The sequence below is a fragment of the Pelodiscus sinensis genome, chromosome 21 (genome assembly GCF_049634645.1).
Source record: "Pelodiscus sinensis isolate JC-2024 chromosome 21, ASM4963464v1, whole genome shotgun sequence".
Classification (NCBI taxonomy): Eukaryota; Metazoa; Chordata; order Testudines; family Trionychidae; genus Pelodiscus; species Pelodiscus sinensis.
Window position 1 is genome coordinate 936,916 of NC_134731.1, and position 16,756 is coordinate 953,671.

Genomic DNA, 16,756 nt, shown 5'->3' on the forward strand with positions numbered 1-16,756 from the left:
GCAGGGCGGGGCCCAACTGGCCCTGCCGCCTCCTCCCTCGGGCGTGCAGCCCCCCCCCCCCGCAGGCTGGGCAGGGCGGGGCCCAACTGGCCCTGCCGCCTCCTCCCTCGGGCGTGCAGCCTGCCCCCCCCCCCCCCGCAGGCTGGGCAGGGCGGGGCCCAACTGGCCCTGCCGCCTCCTCCCTCGGGCGTGCAGCCTGCCCCCCCCCCCCCGCAGGCTGGGCAGGGCGGGGCCCAACTGGCCCTGCCGCCTCCTCCCTCGGGCGTGCAGCCTGCCCCCCCCCCCCCGCAGGCTGGGCAGGGCGGGGCCCAACTGGCCCTGCCGCCTCCTCCCTAGGGCGGGCAGCCTGCCCCCCCCCCCCCCCGCAGGCTGGGCAGGGCGGGACCCAGCTGGCCCTGCCGCCTCCTCCCTAGGGCGGGCAGCCCCCCCCCCCGCAGGCTGGGCAGGGCAGGGCGGGGCCCAGGTGGCCCTTAGCCCAGCCGGTTCCTTGGTGTCGCTGTGGGAGGCTTGGCCACACTCGTGCTCGAGCCGCAGGGCCGGACGCTCCGAGCTGCAGTGCTGTTGCTGTGCTCTCAGCTAGGCTGCTTGCGTGGGGCATGCACAGAGCCCGGCTCTTCACACAGGCCTTTCCAGGCCGGGCGGGGGACTCGGGGTGCTGTGGGCTGGCAGCGGGCCTGGGCCAGCGGAGCAGCGGCCGTGCTGGGGTCTGCCTGGCGGCCCAGGGGAGGAAGCTGGGAGCACCAGTGTCATGAGTCTGCTCCCTGCACATCCTGTGCTCTGATCCGCGCCGGCACCGTGGCCACCCCACTGGCTGTGTTCTGCAGCCTCCCTGGCTTTGTGGAGTCCATGGGAGGAGGCAGGGCCCTGGGGGCACGTCGAGCGCTGTGTGAATAAGGAGACTTTTCATTTGGTGGGCTGGGTTCCCGGGCCGGAGCTCGCTGCCCCTGGCACCTGGGGGACTAACAACTGTCTGCAGGTCACGAACTTCCGTGGGCGCAGGCTGGGCTGAGGCCTCGCTCAGAGGGAGGCTCAGGCCGTCCTGGTTTCCGCATGGCCCGGCTCTGCACAGGCCCGTGTTGCTGCAGCGGGGCGGGGGCTAGCGGCGGGGTGGCAGTGCCCAGGGGAGGGGGCGGCTGGCGGGAGGCGGGGCGGGGGCTAGCGGCGGGGTGGCAGTGCCGAGGGGAGGGGGCGGCTGGCGGGAGGCGGGGCGGGGGCTAGCGGCGGGGTGGCAGTGCCGAGGGGAGGGGGCGCCTGGCGGGAGGCGGGGCGGGGGCTAGCGGCGGGGTGGCAGTGCCCAGGGGAGGGGGCGGCTGGCGGGAGGCGGGGCGGGGGCTAGCGGCGGGGTGGCAGTGCCCAGGGGAGGGGGCGGCTGGCGGGAGGCGGGGCGGGGGCTAGCGGCGGGGTGGCAGTGCCCAGGGGAGGGGGCGGCTGGCGGGAGGCGGGGCGGGGGCTAGCGGCGGGGTGGCAGTGCCGAGGGGAGGGGGCGGCTGGCGGGAGGCGGGGCGGGGGCTAGCGGCGGGGTGGCAGTGCCCAGGGGAGGGGGCGGCTGGCGGGAGGCGGGGCGGGGGCTAGCGGCGGGGTGGCAGTGCCGAGGGGAGGGGACGGCTGGCGGGAGGCGGGGCGGGGGCTAGCGGCGGGGTGGCAGTGCCGAGGGGAGGGGACGGGGGGCGGGGCGGGGGCTAGCGGCGGGGTGGCAGTGCCGAGGGGAGGGGGCGGCTGGCGGGAGGCGGGGCGGGGGGCTAGCGGCGGGGTGGCAGTGCCGAGGGGAGGGGACGGGGGGCGGGGCGGGGGCTAGCGGCGGGGTGGCAGTGCCGAGGGGAGGGGGCGGCTGGCGGGAGGCGGGGCGGGGGCTAGTGGCGGGGTGGCAGTGCCGAGGGGAGGGGACGGGGGCGGGGCGGGGGCTAGCGGCGGTGGGTGGCAGTGCCGAGGGGAGGGGGCGCCTGGCGGGAGGCAGGGCGGGGGCTAGCGGCGGGGTGGCAGTGCCGAGGGGAGGGGGCGGCTGGCGGGAGGCGGGGCGGGGGGCTAGCGGCGGGGGTGGCAGTGCCGAGGGGAGGGGGCGCCTGGCGGGAGGCGGGGCGGGGGCTAGCGGCGGGGTGGCAGTGCCGAGGGGAGGGGGCGCCTGGCGGGAGGCGGGGCGGGGGCTAGCGGCGGGTGGCAGTGCCGAGGGGAGGGGGCAGCTGGCGGGAGGCGGGGCGGGGGCTAGCGGCGGGGTGGCAGTGCCGAGGGGAGGGGGCGGCTGGCGGGAGGCGGGGCGGGGGCTAGCGGCGGGGTGGCAGTGCCGAGGGGAGGGGGCGGCTGGCGGGAGGCGGGGCGGGGGCTAGCGGCGGGGTGGCAGTGCCGAGGGGAGGGGGCGCCTGGCGGAGGCGGGGCGGGGGCTAGCGGCGGGGTGGCAGTGCCCAGGGGAGGGGGCGGCTGGCGGGAGGCGGGGCGGGGGCTAGCGGCGGGGTGGCAGTGCCCAGGGGAGGGGGCGGCTGGCGGGAGGCGGGGCGGGGGCTAGCGGCGGGGTGGCAGTGCCGAGGGGAGGGGGCGGCTGGCGGGAGGCGGGGCGGGGGCTAGCGGCGGGGGTGGCAGTGCCCAGGGGAGGGGGCGGCTGGCGGGGAGGCGGGGCGGGGGCTAGCGGCGGGGTGGCAGTGCCGAGGGGAGGGGACGGCTGGCGGGAGGCGGGGCGGGGGCTAGCGGCGGGGTGGCAGTGCCGAGGGGAGGGGACGGCTGGCGGGAGGCGGGGCGGGGGCTAGCGGCGGGGGTGGCAGTGCCGAGGGGAGGGGACGGGGGGCGGGGCGGGGGCTAGCGGCGGGGTGGCAGTGCCGAGGGGAGGGGGCGGCTGCGGGAGGCGGGGCGGGGGCTAGTGGCGGGGGTGGCAGTGCCGAGGGGAGGGGACGGGGGCGGGGCGGGGGCTAGCGGCGGGGTGGCAGTGCCGAGGGGAGGGGGCGCCTGGCGGGAGGCAGGGCGGGGGCTAGCGGCGGGGTGGCAGTGCCGAGGGGAGGGGGCGGCTGGCGGGAGGCGGGGCGGGGGGCTAGCGGCGGGGTGGCAGTGCCGAGGGGAGGGGGGCGCCTGGCGGGAGGCGGGGCGGGGGCTAGCGGCGGGGTGGCAGTGCCGAGGGGAGGGGGCGCCTGGCGGGAGGCGGGGGCGGGGGCTAGCGGCGGGGTGGCAGTGCCGAGGGGAGGGGGGCAGCTGGCGGGAGGCGGGGCGGGGGCTAGCGGCGGGGTGGCAGTGCCGAGGGGAGGGGGCGGCTGGCGGGAGGCGGGGGCGGGGGGCTGAGCGGCGGGGTGGCAGTGCCGAGGGGAGGGGGCGGCTGGCGGGAGGCGGGGCGGGGGCTAGCGGCGGGGTGGCAGTGCCGAGGGGAGGGGGCGCCTGGCGGGAGTAGCGGCGGGGTGGCAGTGCCCAGGGGAGGGGGCGGCTGGCGGGAGGCGGGGCGGGGGCTAGCGGCGGGGTGGCAGTGCCCAGGGGAGGGGGCGGCTGGCGGGAGGCGGGGCGGGGGCTAGCGGCGGGGTGGCAGTGCCGAGGGGAGGGGGCGGCTGGCGGGAGGCGGGGCGGGGGCTAGCGGCGGGGTGGCAGTGCCCAGGGGAGGGGGCGGCTGGCGGGAGGCGGGGCGGGGGCTAGCGGCGGGGTGGCAGTGCCGAGGGGAGGGGACGGCTGGCGGGAGGCGGGGCGGGGGCTAGCGGCGGGGTGGCAGTGCCGAGGGGAGGGGACGGGGGGCGGGGCGGGGGCTAGCGGCGGGGTGGCAGTGCCGAGGGGAGGGGGCGGCTGGCGGGAGGCGGGGCGGGGGCTAGCGGCGGGGTGGCAGTGCCGAGGGGAGGGGACGGGGGGCGGGGCGGGGGCTAGCGGCGGGGTGGCAGTGCCGAGGGGAGGGGGCGGCTGGCGGGAGGCGGGGCGGGGGCTAGTGGCGGGGTGGCAGTGCCGAGGGGAGGGGACGGGGGCGGGGCGGGGGCTAGCGGCGGGTGGCAGTGCCCAGGGGAGGGGGCGGGGGGGGGCTTGTGGCGGGTGGCAGTGCCCAGGGGAGGGGGCGGGGGGGGGCTTGTGGCGGGTGGCAGTGCCCAGGGGAGGAGGCGGGGGGGGCTTGTGGCGGGTGGCAGTGCCCAGGGGAGGAGGTGGAGGGGGGGTTGTGGCGGGTGGCAGTGCCCAGGGGAGGGGGCGGGGGGGGCTTGCGGCGGGGTGGCAGTGCCGAGGGGAGGGGGCGGCTGGCGGGAGGCGGGGCGGGGGCTAGTGGCGGGGTGGCAGTGCCGAGGGGAGGGGACGGGGGGTGGGGCGGGGGCTAGCGGCGGGTGGCAGTGCCGAGGGGAGGGGACGGGGGGTGGGGTGGGGGCTAGCGGCGGGTGGCAGTGCCCAGGGGAGGGGGCGGGGGGGGGCTTGCGGCGGGTGGCAGTGCCCAGGGGAGGGGGCGGGGGGGGCTTGCGGCGGGTGGCAGTGCCCAGGGGAGGGGGCGGGGGGTGGCTTGCAGCGGGTGGCAGTGCCCAGGGGAGGGGGCGGGGGGGGGCTTGCGGCGGGTGGCAGTGCCCAGGGGAGGGGGCGGGGGGGGGGGCTTGCGGCGGGTGGCAGTGCCCAGGGGAGGGGGCGGGGGGGGGCTTGCCGCGGGTGGCAGTGCCCAGGGGAGGGGGCGGGGGGGGGCTTGCCGCGGGTGGCAGTGCCCAGGGGAGGGGGCGGGGGGGGGCTTGCGGCGGGTGGCAGTGCCCAGGGGAGGGGGCGGGGGCTTGCGGCGGGTGGCAGTGCCCAGGGGAGGGGGCGGGGGGGGCTTGCGGCGGGTGGCAGTGCCCAGGGGAGGGGGTGGGGTGGGGGCTAGCGGCGGGTGGCAGTGCCCAGGGGAGGGGACGGGGGGGGGCTTGCGGCGGGTGGCAGTGCCCAGGGGAGGGGGCGGGGGGGGCTTGCGGCGGGTGGCAGTGCCCAGGGGAGGGGGCGGGGGGGCTTGCGGCGGGTGGCAGTGCCCAGGGGAGGGGGCGGGGGGGGGCTTGCGGCGGGTGGCAGTGCCCAGGGGAGGGGGCGGGGGGGGCTTGCGGCGGGTGGCAGTGCCCAGGGGAGGGGGCGGGGGGGGGCTTGCGGCGGGTGGCAGTGCCCAGGGGAGGGGGCGGGGGGGGGCTTGCGGCGGGTGGCAGTGCCCAGGGGAGGGGGCGGGGGGGGCTTGCGGCGGGTGGCAGTGCCCAGGGGAGGGGGCGGGGGGCGGGGGCTTGCGGCGGGTGGCAGTGCCCAGGGGAGGGGGCGGGGGGGGGCTTGCGGCGGGTGGCAGTGCCCAGGGGAGGGGGCGGGGGGGGGCTTGCGGCGGGTGGCAGTGCCCAGGGGAGGGGGCGGGGGGGGGCTTGCGGCGGGTGGCAGTGCCCAGGGGAGGGGGCGGGGGGGGGCTTGCGGCGGCTGGCAGTGCCCAGGGGAGGGGGCGGGGGGGGGCTTGCGGCGGGTGGCAGTGCCCAGGGGAGGGGGCGGCTGGGGATTTTGGCTCCTGTGCAGGTGCAGCTTTGCCCTTTTCGCTCTCCTGCTTCCTGCCCTCCTCCGGGCGGCTCCGAGTCCCAGCGCCTGACCCTCGGGGCCGGCGCCGTTTCCCCAGCGGTGATCGTGACTTAGTCTCTTCCCGGTGCTCCCTGTGCTCCCCGGCCCCCACCTCCGCGTTAGCTCCTCTCTGCTGAGCTGCCCTGAAGGAGCCGCTGGCCTGCACATCCCATCAGAAAACAAGGTAACCCCAACGCCCTGGGCTCCGAGCAGTGTCCCGGCCGTGCTGCCGTGGGCCGTAGCGCTGCCCTCCTGCGTGCCCACGCTTGGGTTTGGCAAGCAGAAGGTCCCGGCCGCTCTGCCCCCTGCCCTGGCACCCGCCTGCAGAGCCAGTGCAGAGCTGCAGACCCTGGCCATGCTGGGGCCTCCGGAGAGCCGGGTGCGTTTAGTATGGACCCTGCAGCTGCGTGACAGGGGGTCCGTAGTGCTGGGCCGGGCTGCGCGGGGCAGGGGCTCTCCCACTGACGTGCTGGGTGCCCGTGGGCCAATCATGTCTCCCTGTGCCTCGGTTTCCCCCTTTGTGGAGAGAAGGACCATGAGTCTGACCCCCTCAGGGCTGAGGTGAGGTGAGCTACAGCCCAGAGCCTCAGGCCGTGACGAGACACGGGCCAAGGGGCAGAGTTGGCTGTTTGGGGGGGGCAGGCCTGGCTGGAGAAGAGGTGGGAAGGGAGTGTGGCCAGGGACTTGCTGCTCAACCCACCTGCCCACACCAGTGAGGACGGGCTGGGCCCATCAGGCTAAGGGGACTGTGCGCAACCCAGCAGTGGGCGGCTCCGCCAGGGACACGGAGGCCCCACGAATGGGGGGTGCAGGGGCTGATGCGGAGAGTGAGCGTTTGGTGCCGTTAAGGGGCTCGCTCGCTTGGGTGCCTCAGAGGCTGCCTGGCCCCGGGAGGGCCTCTGGCTCCCACTGGCTCCCCGTGTGCACAGGCCAGGGCAGAGACCAGGCAGCGTGGCTGGCCCAGCAGGGCTGCGCCTGGGCCTTTTCGAAGGACCCTGGATCAGGGCCACAGGGACGAATGCTGCCCTGGACCGGGTGTGACTGTGTCCCGCTCCCTGCCCCGGGCACCGGGCCCTTCCCAGCTGTCCTGGGCGCTCCAGGGGCTCCGGGTGTCTGGTTCTAGCTCCAGCGTGGCCACCGTCCGGTCGCCGTTAACCACCCTGGGCAGCCCCACGCTGCAGCCGTACGGGACCCTGCCCGCCTGGGACGCCGGTGTCCGGGGCCCTGCTCTTCGCCGTGGGGGAGAGCACCTCCAGCCACCCAGCAGCCGCCGGCTGCATCTCCCTCACCTTGGCCCCCCAGGGTGGTGCGCCTGGCCACGGCACATGTCCCAGAGGGGTGGCTGAGCCAGGGAGTGACTGCAGGGCCTCGCAGTGCGGGCCCGGCCCTCCAGGGGCTGAAGCCCCCAGCGCCAGCGCGCCGCCCTGCCAGGGACCCTCGTGGCTTTGCCCTTGTCTTCTGGGAGGGGACGGCACTGGAGACTCCAGGCTGCAGCTGGAGTCGTGTGAATTCTCTGCAGAGCCCTGGGGGGGGGAGCGAAGGGAAAGGCCTTTGCTGTGCCAGGCAGAGCCATGGTGAGAGGGCCCGTTCAGCCGGGAGCTGCCCCCGGGCTGCTCTCCTGCTGGGCTCTTACCGGTGTCCGTCGCACCCGGGTTTGCCTCCTGCCCCGGATTGTTCCTCTGGGGGCCAGTCCCTGCAGGAGCAGGAGGCCTTGTTCCGCCAGGCCCGGGCCTGCGACTGGGAGAGGAGCCTCCCTCTTCGGGCGCAGACGAGCTGGTGGTGCCAGCGCTGCACATCTGCTGCCAGGCCGACCCTGGGCCGGGCCGCGCTGCCCTTCGAGCTGAGACAAGCCCCTGCCTCCTCCTAGTGCCCACCCAGCGAGGCAGCTTCTCCCAGGGCCTGGCGGGCACCTCCCGGAGCCACGAGCTGCTGCTGGAATTCTTCCGCGCCACTGCGGGCCTCCTCCTCGCGCAGGACAGCGGCCGGGCCGAGCGAGCTCCGGCGCTGACCCTTCCAGCTGGCCGCACTCCTACGCCCCGGGCGGGCTGGCTGCACCAGGGGGTGTCTCAGCCACCCGGACGCTGGGCTGCGCCTTCCCCCCCATGCTCTTGGGGCACCAGGCGGTGCACACGGCTGCTGGGCCGCGGGGTCGCGCTGGGTGTGGCCAAAGGGCTGGTGGCAGGCGGGCTCTGGTCCCAGCGGCCGCCCAGCTGGGGGGCCCGGTGCAGTGCACTGGGCTGGCCTGGGCTGTGTTCGGGGCCTGCGCTGGTGGGCGCCGGGTGCTGGGCTCCAGCGGAGCAAGGGGCTGATTCCAGTGCATGTGGCGGGGCTGGGTGCTCGGGGCCAGGGGCTGCCGCGGAACCATTGGGGTCACTCAGGGTCGCCGCCGGGGCCTGTTGCATTTCCCATCTAGCTACAAAACTCCAGAGGCTGCAGCTCAACCCAGCAGCAACGCTGCCTGCCCACGGCTGGGCCGGTGTGTGCGGCCGGGCAATGGGCTGAAGGCTTCTGGGGCCTCCCCCGTAGTGCACCGCCGTGCCCCTCCGTGCCCTGGGGCCTCCCCCGTAGTGCACCACCGTGCCCCTCCGTGCCCTGGGGCCACCCCCGTAGTGCACCGCCGTGCCCCTCGGTGCCCTGGGGCCTCCCCCGTAGTGCACCGCCGTGCCCCTCCGTGCCCTGGGGCCACCCCCGTAGTGCACCGCCGTGCCCCTCGGTGCCCTGGGGCCTCCCCCGTAGTGCACCGCCGTGCCCCTCCGTGCCCCGGGGCCTCCCCCGTAGTGCACCGCCGTGCCCCGGGGCCTCCCCCGTAGTGCACCGCCGTGCCCCTCCGTGCCCCGGGGCCTCCCCCGTAGTGCACCGCCGTGCCCCTCCGTGCCCCGGGGCCTCCCCCGTAGTGCACCGCCGTGCCCCTTCGTGCCCCGGGGCCTCCCCCGTAGTGCACCGCCGTGCCCCGGGGCCTCCCCCGTAGTGCACCGCCGTGCCCCTCCGTGCCCCGGGGCCTCCCCCGTAGTGCACCGCCGTGCCCCTCCGTGCCCCGGGGCCTCCCCCGTAGTGCACCGCCGTGCCCCGGGGCCTCCCCCGTAGTGCACCGCCGTGCCCCTCCGTGCCCCGGGGCCTCCCCCGTAGTGCACCGCCGTACCCCGGGGCCTCCCCCGTAGTGCACCGCCGTGCCCCTCCGTGCCCCGGGGCCACCCCCGTAGTGCACCGCCGTGCCCCTCCGTGCCCCGGGGCCTCCCCCGTAGTGCACCGCTGTGCCCCTCCGTGCCCTGGGGCCTCCCCCGTAGTGCACCGCCGTGCCCCTCCGTGCCCCGGGGCCACCCCCGTAGTGCACCGCCGTGCCCCTCCGTGCCCTGGGGCCTCCCCCGTAGTGCACCGCCGTGCCCCTCCGTGCCCCGGGGCCTCCCCCGTAGTGCACCGCCGTGCCCCTCCGTGCCCTGGGGCCTCCCCCGTAGTGCACCGCCGTGCCCCTCTGTGCCCCGGGGCCTCCCCCGTAGTGCACAGCCGTGCCCCTCCGTGCCCTGGGGCCTCCCCCGTAGTGCCCTGGGGCCTCCCCCGTAGTGCACCGCCGTGCCCCAGGGCCTCCCCCGTAGTGCACCGCCGTGCCCCGGGGCCTCCCCCGTAGTGCACCGCCGTGCCCCTCCGTGCCCCGGGGCCACCCCCGTAGTGCACCGCCGTGCCCCTCCGTGCCCTGGGGCCTCCCCCGTAGTGCACCGCCGTGCCCCTCCGTGCCCCGGGGCCTCCCCCGTAGTGCACCGCCGTGCCCCTCCGTGCCCTGGGGCCTCCCCCGTAGTGCACCGCCGTGCCCCTCTGTGCCCCGGGGCCTCCCCCGTAGTGCACAGCCGTGCCCCTCCGTGCCCTGGGGCCTCCCCCGTAGTGCCCTGGGGCCTCCCCCGTAGTGCACCGCCGTGCCCCAGGGCCTCCCCCGTAGTGCACCGCCGTGCCCCGGGGCCTCCCCCGTAGTGCACCGCCGTGCCCCTCCGTGCCCCGGGGCCTCCCCCGTAGTGCACCGCCGTGCCCCGGGGCCTCCCCCGTAGTGCACCGCCGTGCCCCTCCGTGCCCCGGGGCCTCCCCCGTAGTGCACCGCCGTGCCCCTCCGTGCCCCGGGGCCTCCCCCGTAGTGCACCGCCGTGCCCCGGGGCCTCCCCCGTAGTGCACCGCCGTGCCCTTCCGTGCCCCGGGGCCTCCCCCGTAGTGCACCGCCGTGCCCCGGGGCCTCCCCCGTAGTGCACCGCCGTGCCCCTCCGTGCCCCGGGGCCTCCCCCGTAGTGCACCGCTGTGCCCCTCCGTGCCCTGGGGCCTCCCCCGTAGTGCACCGCCGTGCCCTTCCGTGCCCCGGGGCCACCCCCGTAGTGCACCGCCGTGCCCCTCCGTGCCCTGGGGCCTCCCCCGTAGTGCACCGCCGTGCCCCTCCGTGCCCCGGGGCCTCCCCCGTAGTGCACCGCCGTGCCCCTCCGTGCCCTGGGGCCTCCCCCGTAGTGCACCGCCGTGCCCCTCTGTGCCCCGGGGCCTCCCCCGTAGTGCACAGCCGTGCCCCTCCGTGCCCTGGGGCCTCCCCCGTAGTGCCCTGGGGCCTCCCCCGTAGTGCACCGCCGTGCCCCAGGGCCTCCCCCGTAGTGCACCGCCGTGCCCCGGGGCCTCCCGCGTAGTGCACCGCCGTGCCCCTCCGTGCCCTGGGGCCTCCCCCGTAGTGCACCGCCGTGCCCCGGGGCCTCCCGCGTAGTGCACCGCCGTGCCCCTCCGTGCCCTGGGGCCTCCCCCGTAGTGCACCGCCGTGCCCTGGGGCCTCCCCCATAGTGCACCGCCGTGCCCCGGGGCCTCCCCCGTAGTGCACCGCCGTGCCCCTCCGTGCCCTGGGGCCTCCCCCGTAGTGCACCGCCGTGCCCCTCCGTGCCCTGGGGCCACCCCCGTAGTGCACCGCCGTGCCCCTCCGTGCCCCGGAGCCACCCCCGTAGTGCACCGCCGTGCCCCTCCGTGCCCCGGGGCCTCCCCCGTAGTGCACCGCCGTGCCCCTCCGTGCCCTGGGGCCACCCCCGTAGTGCACCTCCGTGCCCCGGAGCCACCCCCGTAGTGCACTGCCGTGCCCCTCCGTGCCCCGGGGCCTCCCCCGTAGTGCACCGCGGTGCCCCTCCGTGCCCCGGGGCCACCCCCGTAGTACACCGCCGTGCCCCTCCGTGCCCTGGGGCCTGCCCCTCCGTGCCCTGGGGCCTCCCCCGTAGTGCACCGCCGTGCCCCTCCGTGCCCTGGAGCCTCCCCCGTAGTGCACCGCCGTGCCCCTCCGTGCCCTGGGGCCTCCCCCGTAGTGCACCGCCGTGCCCCTCCGTGCCCCGGGGCCTCCCCCGTAGTGCACCGCCGTGCCCCTCCGTGCCCTGGGGCCTCCCCCGCCGTGCCCCTCCGTGCCCCGGGGCCTCCCCCGTAGTGCACCGCCGTGCCCCTCCATGCCCCGGGGCCTCCCCTGTAGTGCACCGCCGTGCCCCTCCGTGCCCCGGGGCCTCCCCCGTAGTGCACCGCCGTGCCCCTCCGTGCCCTGGAGCCTCCCCCGTAGTGCACCGCCGTGCCCCGGGGCCTCCCCCGTAGTGCACCGCCGTGCCCCTCCGTGCCCTGGGGCCTCCCCCATAGTGCACCGCCGTGCCCTGGAGCCTCCCCCGTAGTGCACCGCCGTGCCCCTCCGTGCCCCGGGGCCTCCCCCGTAGTGCACCGCTGTGCCCCTCCGTGCCCTGGGGCCTCCCCCGTAGTGCACCGCCGTGCCCCTCCGTGCCCCGGGGCCTCCCCCGTAGTGCACCGCCGTGCCCCTCCGTGCCCCGGGGCCTCCCCCGTAGTGCACCGCCGTGCCCCGGGGCCTCCCCCGTAGTGCACCGCCGTGCCCCTCCGTGCCCCGGGGCCTCCCCCGTAGTGCACCGCCGTGCCCCGGGGCCTCCCCCGTAGTGCACCGCCGTGCCCCTCCGTGCCCCGGGGCCACCCCCGTAGTGCACCGCCGTGCCCCTCCGTGCCCCGGGGCCTCCCCCGTAGTGCACCGCTGTGCCCCTCCGTGCCCTGGGGCCTCCCCCGTAGTGCACCGCCGTGCCCCTCCGTGCCCCGGGGCCACCCCCGTAGTGCACCGCCGTGCCCCTCCGTGCCCTGGGGCCTCCCCCGTAGTGCACCGCCGTGCCCCTCCGTGCCCCGGGGCCTCCCCCGTAGTGCACCGCCGTGCCCCTCCGTGCCCTGGGGCCTCCCCCGTAGTGCACCGCCGTGCCCCTCTGTGCCCCGGGGCCTCCCCCGTAGTGCACAGCCGTGCCCCTCCGTGCCCTGGGGCCTCCCCCGTAGTGCCCTGGGGCCTCCCCCGTAGTGCACCGCCGTGCCCCAGGGCCTCCCCCGTAGTGCACCGCCGTGCCCCGGGGCCTCCCCCGTAGTGCACCGCCGTGCCCCTCCGTGCCCCGGGGCCACCCCCGTAGTGCACCGCCGTGCCCCTCCGTGCCCTGGGGCCTCCCCCGTAGTGCACCGCCGTGCCCCTCCGTGCCCCGGGGCCTCCCCCGTAGTGCACCGCCGTGCCCCTCCGTGCCCTGGGGCCTCCCCCGTAGTGCACCGCCGTGCCCCTCTGTGCCCCGGGGCCTCCCCCGTAGTGCACAGCCGTGCCCCTCCGTGCCCTGGGGCCTCCCCCGTAGTGCCCTGGGGCCTCCCCCGTAGTGCACCGCCGTGCCCCAGGGCCTCCCCCGTAGTGCACCGCCGTGCCCCGGGGCCTCCCCCGTAGTGCACCGCCGTGCCCCTCCGTGCCCCGGGGCCTCCCCCGTAGTGCACCGCCGTGCCCCGGGGCCTCCCCCGTAGTGCACCGCCGTGCCCCTCCGTGCCCCGGGGCCTCCCCCGTAGTGCACCGCCGTGCCCCGGGGCCTCCCCCGTAGTGCACCGCCGTGCCCCTCCGTGCCCCGGGGCCACCCCCGTAGTGCACCGCCGTGCCCCGGGGCCTCCCCCGTAGTGCACCGCCGTGCCCCTCCGTGCCCCGGGGCCACCCCCGTAGTGCACCGCCGTGCCCCTCCGTGCCCCGGGGCCTCCCCCGTAGTGCACCGCTGTGCCCCTCCGTGCCCTGGGGCCTCCCCCGTAGTGCACCGCCGTGCCCCTCCGTGCCCCGGGGCCACCCCCGTAGTGCACCGCCGTGCCCCTCCGTGCCCTGGGGCCTCCCCCGTAGTGCACCGCCGTGCCCCTCCGTGCCCCGGGGCCTCCCCCGTAGTGCACCGCCGTGCCCCTCCGTGCCCTGGGGCCTCCCCCGTAGTGCACCGCCGTGCCCCTCTGTGCCCCGGGGCCTCCCCCGTAGTGCACAGCCGTGCCCCTCCGTGCCCTGGGGCCTCCCCCGTAGTGCCCTGGGGCCTCCCCCGTAGTGCACCGCCGTGCCCCAGGGCCTCCCCCGTAGTGCACCGCCGTGCCCCGGGGCCTCCCCCGTAGTGCACCGCCGTGCCCCGGGGCCTCCCGCGTAGTGCACCGCCGTGCCCCTCCGTGCCCTGGGGCCTCCCCCGTAGTGCACCGCCGTGCCCCTCCGTGCCCTGGGGCCTCCCCCGTAGTGCACCGCCGTGCCCTGGGGCCTCCCCCATAGTGCACCGCCGTGCCCCGGGGCCTCCCCCGTAGTGCACCGCCGTGCCCCTCCGTGCCCTGGGGCCTCCCCCGTAGTGCACCGCCGTGCCCCTCCGTGCCCTGGGGCCACCCCCGTAGTGCACCGCCGTGCCCCTCCGTGCCCTGGGGCCACCCCCGTAGTGCACCGCCGTGCCCCTCCGTGCCCCGGAGCCACCCCCGTAGTGCACCGCCGTGCCCCTCCGTGCCCCGGGGCCTCCCCCGTAGTGCACCGCCGTGCCCCTCCGTGCCCCGGGGCCTCCCCCGTAGTGCACCGCCGTGCCCCTCCGTGCCCTGGGGCCACCCCCGTAGTGCACCTCCGTGCCCCGGAGCCACCCCCGTAGTGCACTGCCGTGCCCCTCCGTGCCCCGGGGCCTCCCCCGTAGTGCACCGCGGTGCCCCTCCGTGCCCCGGGGCCACCCCCGTAGTACACCGCCGTGCCCCTCCGTGCCCTGGGGCCTGCCCCTCCGTGCCCTGGGGCCTCCCCCGTAGTGCACCGCCGTGCCCCTCCGTGCCCTGGAGCCTCCCCCGTAGTGCACCGCCGTGCCCCTCCGTGCCCTGGGGCCTCCCCCGTAGTGCACCGCCGTGCCCCTCCGTGCCCCGGGGCCTCCCCCGTAGTGCACCGCCGTGCCCCTCCGTGCCCTGGGGCCTCCCCCGCCGTGCCCCTCCGTGCCCCGGGGCCTCCCCCGTAGTGCACCGCCGTGCCCCTCCATGCCCCGGGGCCTCCCCTGTAGTGCACCGCCGTGCCCCTCCGTGCCCCGGGGCCTCCCCCGTAGTGCACCGCCGTGCCCCTCCGTGCCCTGGAGCCTCCCCCGTAGTGCACCGCCGTGCCCCGGGGCCTCCCCCGTAGTGCACCGCCGTGCCCCTCCGTGCCCTGGGGCCTCCCCCGTAGTGCACCGCCGTGCCCTGGAGCCTCCCCCGTAGTGCACCGCCGTGCCCCTCCGTGCCCCGGGGCCTCCCCCGTAGTGCACCGCCGTGCCCCTCCGTGCCCTGGGGCCTCCCCCGTAGTGCACCGCCGTGCCCTGGAGCCTCCCCCGTAGTGCACCGCCGTGCCCCTCCGTGCCCCGGGGCCTCCCCCGTAGTGCACCGCCGTGCCCCTCCGTGCCCCGGGGCCACCCCCGTAGTGCACCGCCGTGCCCCTCCGTGCCCCGGAGCCACCCCCGTAGTGCACTGCCGTGCCCCTCCGTGCCCCGGGGCCTCCCCCGTAGTGCACCGCCGTGCCCCTCCGTGCCCTGGAGCCTCCCCCGTAGTGCACCGCCGTGCCCCTCCGTGCCCCGGGGCCTCCCCCGTAGTGCACCGCCGTGCCCCTCCGTGCCCCGGGGCCTCCCCCGTAGTGCACCGCCGTGCCCTGGAGCCTCCCCCGTAGTGCACCGCCGTGCCCCTCCGTGCCCCGGGGCCTCCCCCGTAGTGCACCGCCGTGCCCCGGGGCCTCCCCCGTAGTGCACCGCCGTGCCCCTCCGTGCCCCGGGGCCACCCCCGTAGTGCACCGCCGTGCCCCTCCGTGCCCCGGGGCCTCCCCCGTAGTGCACCGCTGTGCCCCTCCGTGCCCTGGGGCCTCCCCCGTAGTGCACCGCCGTGCCCCTCCGTGCCCTGGGGCCACCCCCGTAGTGCACCGCCGTGCCCCTCCGTGCCCCGGGGCCTCCCCCGTAGTGCACCGCCGTGCCCCTCCGTGCCCTGGAGCATTCACCGATGAGCCCAGCCCAGAGGGCCACAGGTTGCTGGAAATGTTATCTGAGGCTCAGCGACTGGCCTCTTCCTTCCTGCTTGGCTCCTCGCTGAGCTCCCCAGCGCCGTGTTCGCAGCCCCGGCTGCGCTCAGACACACGCCCCTAAGGGCTGCCGGGGGCGGGAGGCTCAGGCGGGGGCACTCCTGGGCAGGTGGCCCCCAGCCACCCCTTCACCTGCCTGGTGACTGTGTCTCTCCCGCCTGGTTTTGGGAGAGGCCCAGCCAGACGCTGCGCTTGCCAAGTGCTGGTGCCAGGGGCTGCGTGCTGAGTGGGCGGGCCCGGCCCTTCCCGCAGAGGAGGCGTCCGGAGCAGACGGACGGCTGGACAGAGGGACGGGCTCGCTCTCAGCCACAGAGCAGCGAGTTCCCTGGTGCTTTCGGGGAGCTGGGCTGAGCCGTGGCTGCTCCTCTCCAAGCTCCCGACGCCACGTCACGCGGACGCCGAGGGTCCGGCCTGGGCCTGAGGCAGGCAGGAGGGTCCCTGGGCGCAGGACTGAGGCAGGCCGGGTTGTGGACCTGACCCTGAGCTCCTAGTTCTAGGGGCTGCTTCTGCATCTGCTCGGCCCACCCAGCCCCAGTGCCCAGCCCGGCCTCCGGCCGCACGGCAGGTGCCCAAAGCTCCAAGGCCAAGCCAGGAACGGGAGAAGAAACTGACGAGATCCCCTCCTGCCCATCCCCCACCATGGCCAGGCGTCCCCAGCTGAGCCCAAGCCCCTTCCTGCGGTTCCCACTCAAACCGCCCTGCTCAGCGGGAGACTCAGCCCTGGGCTGCAGCCCCTCCGTAGGGCTGCGCTGCCCTTGTGGTTCGCCCCCAGCCAGCGGCCTGCTCCGCTGAGCCCCCAGCCAAGGGAGGGGGCCTGGGGGACAGGGCTGGGCCTGGCGTTCCCTGAGTGCTGTGCCCAGACTCTCCCGTGGCCGCTCCGCTCGTAGCCCCCGGGCGTGAGAACCCCCCCCCCCCCGGGCCCAGCCTCCCCAGCGCCAGCCCGGCCCAGCCCAGCCTCCCCAGCGCCGGCCCAGCCCAGCCTCCCCAGCGCCAGCCTGGCCCAGCCTCCCCCAGCACCAGCCCAGCACCAGCCTCCCCCAGCGCCAGCCTGGCCCAGCCCAGCCTCCCCCAGCGCCAGCCCAGCCCAGCCTCCCCCAGCGCCAGCCCAGCACCAGCCTCCCCAGCGCCAGCCCGGCCCAGCCCAGCCTCCCCCGCGCCGGCCCAGCCCAGCCCAGCACCAGCCTCCCCAGCCCAGCACCAGCCCAGCCCAGTCCAGCCTCCCCAGCGCCAGCCCAGCCCGGCCCAGCCTCCCCAGCGCCAGCCCAGCCTGGCCCAGCCTCCCCAGCGCCAGCCCAGCCTGGCCCAGCCTCCCCAGCGCCAGCCCAGCCCAGCCTCCCCCAGCGCCAGCCCAGCCCAGCCTCCCCCAGCGCCAGCCCAGCCCAGCCTCCCCCAGCGCCAGCCCGGCCCAGCCTCCCCAGCGCCAGCCCAGCCCAGCCTCCCCCAGCGCCAGCCCGGCCCAGCCTCCCCCAGCGCCAGCCCGGCCCAGCCTCCCCCAGCGCCAGCCCGGCCCAGCCTCCCCAGCGCCAGCCCAGCCCAGCCTCCCCCAGCGCCAGCCTGGCCCAGCCTCCCCCAGCGCCAGCCTGGCCCAGCCTCCCCAGCGCCAGCCCAGCCCAGCCTCCCCCAGCGCCAGCCCGGCCCAGCCTCCCCCAGCACCAGCCTGGCCCAGCCTCCCCAGCGCCAGCCCAGCCCAGCCTCCCCCAGCGCCAGCCCAGCCCAGCCTCCCCCAGCGCCAGCCCGGCCCAGCCTCCCCCAGCGCCAGCCTGGCCCAGCCTCCCCAGCGCCAGCCCAGCCCAGCCTCCCCCAGCGCCAGCCTGGCCCAGCCTCCCCCAGCGCCAGCCTGGCCCAGCCTCCCCCAGCGCCAGCCTGGCCCAGCCTCCCCCAGCGCCAGCCTGGCCCAGCCTCCCCAGCGCCAGCCCGGCCCAGCCTCCCCCAGCGCCAGCCCGG